The following is a 9,753-nucleotide window of genomic DNA, read 5'->3' on the forward strand; positions in this document are numbered from 1 at the left end:
ATCAAGTGTATTGAAATCGATGGTATTGTCATCCTGATTCAGTCCTCGAGTACTCTTCTAACTTAGATTGATATGGATCTATTTTGATGTAAACTCTTCTAATTTTATCTTATTAATTAATATGATGTTGCCACAACAAAATTCATATATCGGGATCTTGTTTAATAGTATTAACATCATTTTCAACTCCTTGAAATTTAAAAGGGGATTGATCATTATGATTTGAAATATCAATATTTTATGGAAAATGTTCTTTAATATTTAATGTTCACCTGGTTTACATAGTGAAAATATATTTTTCTCTACTTTACTTTCTTGATTTTTCATTATAATTTATAATGAATAATAGAGGATTAGGAAAGACAGTGCACGATAAAGAAATATTGATGCCTTAGCATGATATTCATGAAATATAAACTACATGACGATAAAATCATGTCAATATCTCATGATTTCAAAATAGCTTCTAATAGTACGAGGTTTTGGCCCAGCGGTTGAAGGGACTTGTTCCCTTCCTCTATATCCTGGGTTCAAACATCACCGTGCATGCATGTCACCCCCGCGGTGCCTTACATGCTCGCTAGGTTTACAGGATGTTCAGTGAGTCGTGGAATTAGTCGTGGTGCATGCAAGCTGGCCCGAACACCCACGTAAATAAAAAAAAAAAATAGCTTCTAATAACATGTTCAGCTTAGCCCATGTCCGGCATTATTAATTGCATAATGACATTTATATTTGCAATCACGCTCCAGCAGGCTTAAGAAATTACACAGTAACCAGAACCTTAGCAGTTTTTTTTTTTTTTGTTTTTTTACCTGGGATACAGTTCATCCTAGCCGCCTACATTTCTCCGCCCTTGAGTGCAGGACGTGTGTGTATGTATGTATGTATGTATATGTATTACTGGATTTATAGGTGACTGTACGTGGAGCTAGCTAGCTTGGTAGGTTAGTTCAGGAATAAATTAACCATGACATGTGCGTATTTACGATATAAATGCGACGTGACTTGCTCTGCGTTCTTGTTCACATCCCAAGATTAAAAGAAATACTCCATTATGCTACTTCTTTTCCTAAACAATAGGAAAGAGATTGCTAGTGGGATTCCAAAATCTTGATCTTGATAACATTGTTCCGATATGCTTGTAGTGATTCTGCCCTACTTCCTCAAGTCCTTGCTTCTAGCTAGGGGCCATCCACAGTATCGAGACAGAAAAACCCTTCCCCCCCCCTCTATATATGGGGGGTTCCAGCTCCGCTATCTAAGCATTGAATTGAAGCAGTGTTTCATGGAAGAGATCGAGGTCAAGAACTGATCTGGCCATGTTTCTGGAGAAGTAGACACGGCGTGATATTGGTCCGGTTCATCTTCTGTGCATAAGCATCTGAAGTTCTTCACTCATGAAGACGAGCCGAATCAATATCACTCTTGTATGCTTCTTCCCGTCATCTCTGGTGTACTGTTTCAAGAGTACAGGAAACAAGTTCCGAGCTAGCTTGCGCTTGCATAATTTCTACTCCTTTTAACTTCTCCTAGCTTGTTTTCCTGAAGATTTCTTCCTTTCAATATTGCTATTTTTTTTAATAGATACCCAGCCGTGCACACTGGATTATCAAACTAGTTGATTCTGATATAGCCTTGGAGAAATGCTTTCTGCCCTCATTTTGTTTTTTCTATACCTTGTCCATATATATATATATATAATAACCAGAAATTAGGTCTATTTTCTATTGAGTTTGCTTGGATCTATTTAGTCAATATGCAAGAAAAGTACTGTGGGATATACTATTAAACCTTCTCAGTTTGTTTCTGGGATCTACTACTTGTTCTTCCTATCGTTGTTCAAAGTAATTGTTACTGGACTAAGCTTAAACATTAGTTTCTGATTTTGTATCAGGTCATTTCCTTTTCCCATTTTGATCGATGGATGCATGATCGAGAAACATGTTGGTGTCAAGATCAAGTTCTGAAATATTAGTGGATGCTGCTGAAGGAAGTGGCAATGCCATAATTAAAGCTTGTCAGCAACAGCTAGCAGGATAATAACCATCCTTACCGCGGTAGGCTTATGAGTACTGCTGATCTTCCATGCTTGAGTTCAATGTTTCTGGCTAAGCTACGATCATCATCATTCAAAGCATTGTTTAACACATTGCTGCTTTCAATTTAAGCTTTCTCTCTTCCTTTCATGGATGTATCAGTTACTTTCATCAAATCCAGAATTCAAGAGCACTTCCTTTCTCAATCTGTACTTACCTGGCATATAGCTTCAAAGGATTATAAGATAGTATTAATGGAGTCGAATTTCCAAGCACAGAGTATATAGTTGAATCTAGCTGCATGTGATGTGAAACATTACTTACATATTGTGTAAAACAACCTTAATATCATAATGCACATTTAATTAGTATACCTAGCTAGCTAGTTTGCCGTCCATGCCATAGATTAACAGTCATTTAGCCCATTGGTGTATATATAATAAGCTCCACTACTGCTGCCTTCATTAGATTATTGTCTGAAAAAAGATTTTAAAAATCAAACCACGTACAAAACATAGAGGAAATGTTCTGCTTTTTGATTAATTTTCTGAGAACATAAAGAGATGGTCTTATGTTCATTTATGGTACAGTACTGTACGTAAGAGGATACGATTCTTAATTAATAAATTAATGGGTGTTTAATGTTACCAAATAAAGAACATCCAAGCTAGCTAGCTGCTGTAGCAGCAGCCATGCGTAGTCCATGCCTGCCGATAAGTTTCATTTTATCTGCAAAAAATATAATATTCTTTAATACAATTGTTTTTATATTTCATGCATTGTCTATAATTAATCTGTGTTTTTTTATAGATTTAATTATTTCATTTTATTTTTAAACATACGACTATTTCTTTAATCCTATCATGTTATTTTAATAAATTATATAAGATCTGACTTTTCTGACAGTTTGTGTGTTTAAGAAAGATAACTAGATTGAAGAATGACTTAATTAGAATATAAAGATAGATTAGAATCAATGATTTAACTTATAAAAATGTACTGAAAATTGACTTTAAAATATAAAAATAAATTAATCTAATTTAACGAAACTTCTTAATTTTCTTATGAATACATCTGTTACCGAGAAGTGAATTGCAGAAAATAAATATGGAAGTCAATTCTATGCTGGCCCTGGGCAGCCATGTACATTAATAATATATAGTAGATTGTGACCCTTTTTATTAATTTATTTTAACTGTAATAGTCATTTGATTTCATTGTGAAGAACACGCATCATCAGATTTCATTCGTATTTGAAATTAAACGAAAAAAGAAAAGAAAAGGAGAAATACTTATTTATTAATTTTTCTTGTGGCATGTTCATTTTAATAATTTATTACATCCAAAAACCTATTCAGATAACTAGTTTGACTGTGCACGTCCATGCAAAATAAAGAATAACTTGAGCATAAAAACAAAAACATGAATAATAACAAAAATAGAAGAACAAATTAGTAAAAGTCATCCAATTAGAAAAAAAAAAAAAACATATCTCTATAATCAAGCATAATGACACAAAAGAATCATGTTATCAGACCAGGATGTGTCTCTGAGATGGGAGGTGAAAAAACGACTTGAGTCGTTTGAGATGTGGTCACTTTTATGTTTTATTTTTTAAAAAATGTATTTATCTTAAAAATATATTAAATTTATGTTATTTTAGTATTTTTATATATATTATTTTGATATACTTATATCGAAATATAAAAATAAATATGAAAAATTAAAATATTATTTTAATATATTTTTAAATAAAAAACACTTTTAAAAAACACTCTACATCATAATTATAAATATATACTTATAAATGCTTCCGTGGCTAAGTTTTGAAAACACCTCAAGTTCTCCCCAAGAGCATCGACCCAACGGATCAACTTGATAATCCACCAACCTAGGCCTAGCTTAAGCAAAGTCACTAGAAAAAAACCAATGTTTTAAACAACATTATTTCAAGGGTTTTTTTTTAAAAAAAAAAAAGCCTAAAACAAGAAAATAAATCTGAAAAAAATGTTATTTTAGTTTTTTTTAAAGAAGAAAAGCTTGTTTTGACAAAGATCAAATCAAGTTTTGAGTATTATTTGAATTGCTTACAGAATAATATTAAGAGAGGGTTTTAAAAAATTTCAGTTTTTTTTCGTTATTTTTTTTTATGTTTTTGATTATTTTAATACATTGATCTCAAAAATAATTTTTTAAACATAAAAAAAAATATTATTTAAAAAGCAACAACAACCATACTTCCAAACAGACCCAAGTTGTTATAGTTGGTTTTTAGTTATGACTAGTTTTATAGCCCGTGCTACACAACTAGTTGGATAATTTTTAAAAAAACCTAAAACAAATTGTAAAGGTACTAGAAAGTAAAAAAATTGTTTCAATCATGGTTATCCTTCGAAACCCATAATATAAGGTATAAGATCATGATAAAACCATGAAACTCATATCAAAATAAATTAGAAAACTTAATGAATCAAAAATTAAAGGCCAAAAGCAAAAATAAAAAAAATTAATTTTAAAAAAGTGGCTCGAGCAAACCTGTATTGATGGTCGGCGCAATGTCATGGGCCATGATAAATTCTTTTTGGGCTAAGGAATAAAAAAATTAAGATGATGCTAATATATATATATATATATATATATATATAAAGAAATATGAGACTTGAGTCATTGAATCAAATAAATTTAATAAGTTCAGTTAATTTAATAATATAAAAAAGATAATCTAATCTAATAACATGAAAAACTAAGCAAACTCATTAATTTTCTAAAACCATAACTCGTGAAATTTTAGACCTGAGTTCAAGTAAGAAGCTCAATTTCTAATCAATTTAATATTGAAACATAGAATAAAAAAAATCAATTAAAAAAACTTATTGAAATAGGAAAAAATAGCAATGAAAGAAATAAAAATCAAACTTGATAAAAAAAAAATGAATAAGAATGAAATCACAAAAAATATCAAATTTGTAAATCATCTCAAATAAAAAAATAACAATTCAAAGAATAAGGACATATATGGGAGTTGAAAAATTGAAGGATGATGAAATTGAGAAATAAAATAAAATTTGAAATTATTTTTTCAAATAAAAAAATAACTAAATATAAAGGGAAAAAAATTCGAATGACTACCATGATTTTTTAAAAGATATCGTGCAAATCCAGGTAGAGGAGATAAAAATAAAGGGAAAAAAAATGAATCAACACCAAACTCAATGAAATAACCATGCATGCATTGTTTGGGGAGGAAAAGGGCATCGAAATAATTCAAATGATATAGTAGAATAGTGATTCCAACCACTAGAATTAGACGCACACATTTTTCTAAGGTGGTGAAGAGGTTAACTTGTATAATACATGATTTGTTTGTTTTTTATTTTTGTTTTATCAAAAGACTACATTGCTACAAGTATCAAATAATTATTAAAAAAAAAAACGATTATGAAATTAGGAATAAGCTCATGCTTTGAGAATTTTTATTTGTTTATTTTTTTTTATCAAAAGACTACATTGCTACAAGTACCAAATAATTATTAAAAAAAAACCATTATGAAATTAGGAATAAGCCCATGCTTTGAGAATTTTTAATCGAAGGATAATAGAGTTATTAAAGTATGCTTTACAAAGTGAAAAACCAAGAATGCTTCAAATGACATATATATATATATATATATATATTGTTTTTTAAGATTATTCAAGTAGTTTAATTATGCAAAAAAAAATTGGGAAAAGATTGAGATTTCCCTTAACAAATTTAGAATGATAAATGACGCGTGAAAAGAAAATTTTGTCTCTCAAAGCTAGTTTATCAATTCATTGTCAAGGACAAATGCATAATTTCACTTTTTAAGTGAATCGTGTTTTTTACTGCAGTAGTTTAGCCATGGGCTTCTTGTTTTTTTAATAATAACTATAATCATGGTTAAAGAAATAAAATCTAGTTTAAAAATAACATAAAATTAGGGTGTTTTCGGAAGATGTTTAGAAGCGTAGTAAATATTGTTTTTTTAATATTATTTTATTTAAAAATTATTTTTTATTAATATATTATAATAATAAAAAGTACTAAAAAATATTAATTTAATTAAATCTCACGCCCCACATTGTTTCTTGGTGGTTCTAGTAACAACTGAAAGGCCAACTTACTTTCCCCGATCTGGCTTGTAAGCAATCGAAAAGGTTGTTGGAGTTATTATAATGATTATTTTTTAAAATACTTTTATTTAAAAATATATTAAAATAATAATTTTTTAATTTTAAAAAATTATTTTTATATGAAAATATAAAAATAATATAAAAATATTAATTTATAATAAAGAAAAAAAAATTTGTTTTAAAATATTTTTGAAATATAAAAAACAAAAGGCTATTTAATTCAAGTCCACGATCTGCTTTAGCAATATTTTCCTGCCAAAATAGAATATTTAACTCAGTAAAATTTCTGGAAACTTTAAGAAAATAAAATAAAATATAAAACATCCATCTCCTTCACCATTGAGAATCTATCATCCTTGCATCACTAATAAAAACAAAATTAGGAGGTCAGTTTATTTGCATGCTGAGCACATCGAAGAGCATTACATGGCTAGCTCAAGTTTATTTATCTTATCAACGATGAACTATTAAATAATTACACAAGAAAATGGATTGATGTACCTTATCGTGGTCACTGCCCTTCGCAAGGGTGAAAAGGGTGGGCAGAGCATAGATTCTTATTTCCCCATTTTTGAGTAAATTCAAGCTGCCAAAGATGCCGAAGAGCTTTTGGAGAATCTGTCTTACCTTGATCAAAATGTCTTTCCTTCAAGCTTCTTTCTGCAGGTATGCTAGTCAGTTCATTTAGAATTTCAATGATTTAAGATTCTGGTCATTATTAAATCTGGATAATTCTTGAGTTCAAATGTTTTACCTGAGCTTACACTTCCTTGAGAAATTAGTGATCAGCCAAGGATAATTCCTTGCATGATTTCTTAATCGGTTGAGTGTTTAAGGCCTGTTTCTATGTGTTTAAGGAAATTAGAATGATCATAGTCGAGACATTAGCAGAGATTGATTTGATTGATCACAATAAACTGTCCTTGTTTACAGAAGGGGCACTGGAGCCACTTCTTTGATTTCTCGTAAACGATGATTTAGAAGTGAAAAAGGTGGCTGCTAAAGCTCTTCAGAACCTTTCAAATGCACCTAAAAATGGTCTTCAAATGATCAGAAAAGGTGCAGTCGGAGCTCTGTTCGAAATTCTTTATCGACAGAACAGCTTATCGTCACCACATCTGCGCGAGCAGGCTGCAGTCATAATTATGAACCTTGCCGTGGCAACCACTGCTCAAGAAGCTGATTGCGAGCAGATCTCATTACTGGAATCCGAGGAAGATACTTTAAACTCTTCTGTCTTATTTCCTTGACGGGTCTGGAAATACAGAATAGCATTCTTCGAACTTTTCTTGCAAGGAGTCAATCTCCTTCTGGTGAAGAAACAAGGGCAAAATTGAGACAGGTATGCAATCCTGTGAGCACTTTAGTATGAAGGAAAATAACCCTTTTAGACAATGCAATGTCCTTAGCATAGACAGATATATTTTTTGATCTTTGAACAAATTATCTAGGATCATTTTTGTCCTTGATGATTTTAGATGAATTATGTAGCAGCTAATTCAAATAATCTATTCCCTCATTTTTCTAATGCTTATGCTATTTACAGTTCTACCTCTCTTACTGATGGGAGCAGAAATGCCTCACACAGAAGGCAGGTAACAGAGAATGCTGTTAAAGCTCCTTGTCGTTCAAGAGATAGTAGCTGAAGCTGAAATTATTCCGATGCTTGTACAATTACTGGTTTTTGGAACTGCTTTGGCGAAACAAAGTGCTGCCATTTCACTTAAAACAGCTTTCTAAAAGTTTGAGTACCTTAAGCAGCCCGGTGAAAAGACGAGGCCTTTCTCCTGCTTGGCTGCACCAGTGATCAGATGCTGCCCGGTACACCTGGGAATTTGTACAGTGGAATCTTCCTTCTGTATTTTACAGGCTAACGCACCGGAACCCTTAGTGAGGATGCTCGGAGAGGCTGATCTTGGAGTCTGTGAAGCTTCATTAGATGCACTCTTGACATTGGTTGACGGCCAAAGGCTACAAAGTGGTGGCAAGGTCTAGAGCTCGACTTCTGCCACAGTACAGGAGAAGATACTGAGCTTTAGAGTGGATCTTTCAACTGGTTGAACTCAAGCAAAAATATGGAACTTCAGCACAGATGCCATTAGTTGATATAATACAAAGGGGAAGTAGATGTTATTATATTGCCATTTTATGACAATACCCCATCACCAAAAAAGTATAAATATAAGCACCATTAGTGCCATAATTGGTGTCATGTATTAAGACTTCCTTATCCCACTGAAGTTGACAAGTATGTTGGAGAAGCTTATCATTTGATATCTATAAAAGAGGCATAATTATTTGAGAGCAATGGAAGAATAGAGAGTGAAGTGAAGAGAATAAGAGAGAAAGAGGAGCTATTGCCTATTGTTGTCATATGCAGCAGTGTCTGTGAGTTTGAAGTTGAGTTATAATGGATGTGAGTTTTCTCCTCCATATATTTATTTTATATTCTTTCTCTATTTCTAATAATATTAACCTCTCCTGTGAATATAATTAATTTACCGAATCATGTTAAATATTATGTCTGTGTGCTAAGTTTTTATTGGTCAATTATCAGTACATCACCAATTAGATTTCCCAATAGCAATAGCATGAAATCCTTAGCTGCTAGAGCACTTTCTCAACTGAGTATTCTTAATGAACAATTCTCTTATTTCTGATTGTTCATAAAAAATATTTGCAATCTTCTTACACATGTATCTAACATAACCTTGTTCTGGTGATTTTGAATTTGCACTAAGCTAACGAAATTATAATATAATTCTTTCACATATTTTCTTTCATGTTGCCAAATTGTATCCTATTTGTTCTTCAGAAACTTTTCGCTGTAATTGACAAGACTAGATTCTTCAACCTCAGACATATACAAGGAAGATTCTGCGAGCACATGTACTTGGTCTGGAACTATATATAGTAGAAATCATTGCACCATCAACAATCAGTTGTCAGTATATATTTACAGAAATTATTACATCGAAAAAAGGAGAGTAATAAACAAAACAAATTAATTAATCCCTAAAATATAAAAGAGAATTATTAAATTGTCTCTTGATAGGTGTTGATCTCGCTTTATTTAGTATTGTTTTATTAAGAAAAGGTTTTTCTCATAAATCTTTCCATCTTATCTACTTTATTTTTTTCTATTTAAAAAAAAATCGGGAAAATCATGAAATGGAAAAAAAGATTAAGTTATAAATCGATTTTAAAACATAAATATTAAATAAATAATTTCTAAAACAATGAGAACCATTTAATAAGTATGCTAAACTGTAGGGACCGTGTACAATTAAATTAAAGCCGGCCTCTACTGCAACGAAACCGGACTGGTCAACCCTATCTTGATTTCGATATATTTAGAAATACGATGCAAACTATATTATTTAAAATTTGAATTAATTTTTTATTTAAAATTATTTTTTTTTTCTGTTTTTAGATATTTTTGATGTGATGATATTAAAATTAATTTTTTTAAATAAAAAAATACTTTAAATCATAACCGTTAGCATATTCCTAAATAAACAGAAATCCTCCCAGCCTAACCTAGGCAACATGCAGGTGAATA

The 9,753-nt window shown here is 30.9% G+C and overlaps 1 long non-coding RNA gene across 1 annotated transcript; it reads left to right on the forward strand.

Moving 5' to 3' along the window:
* The first annotated feature begins 6,494 nt into the window (after positions 1–6,494).
* Positions 6,495–8,539, forward strand: LOC118057098 (uncharacterized). Its single transcript, XR_004688910.2, has 3 exons — positions 6,495–6,857; positions 7,125–7,533; positions 7,738–8,539. It is a non-coding gene; the product is annotated as an uncharacterized lncRNA (long non-coding RNA).
* The last annotated feature ends 1,214 nt before the right edge of the window (positions 8,540–9,753 follow it).

Source organism: Populus alba, chromosome 15 (genome assembly GCF_005239225.2).
Source record: "Populus alba chromosome 15, ASM523922v2, whole genome shotgun sequence".
NCBI classification, from domain to species: domain Eukaryota; kingdom Viridiplantae; phylum Streptophyta; class Magnoliopsida; order Malpighiales; family Salicaceae; genus Populus; species Populus alba.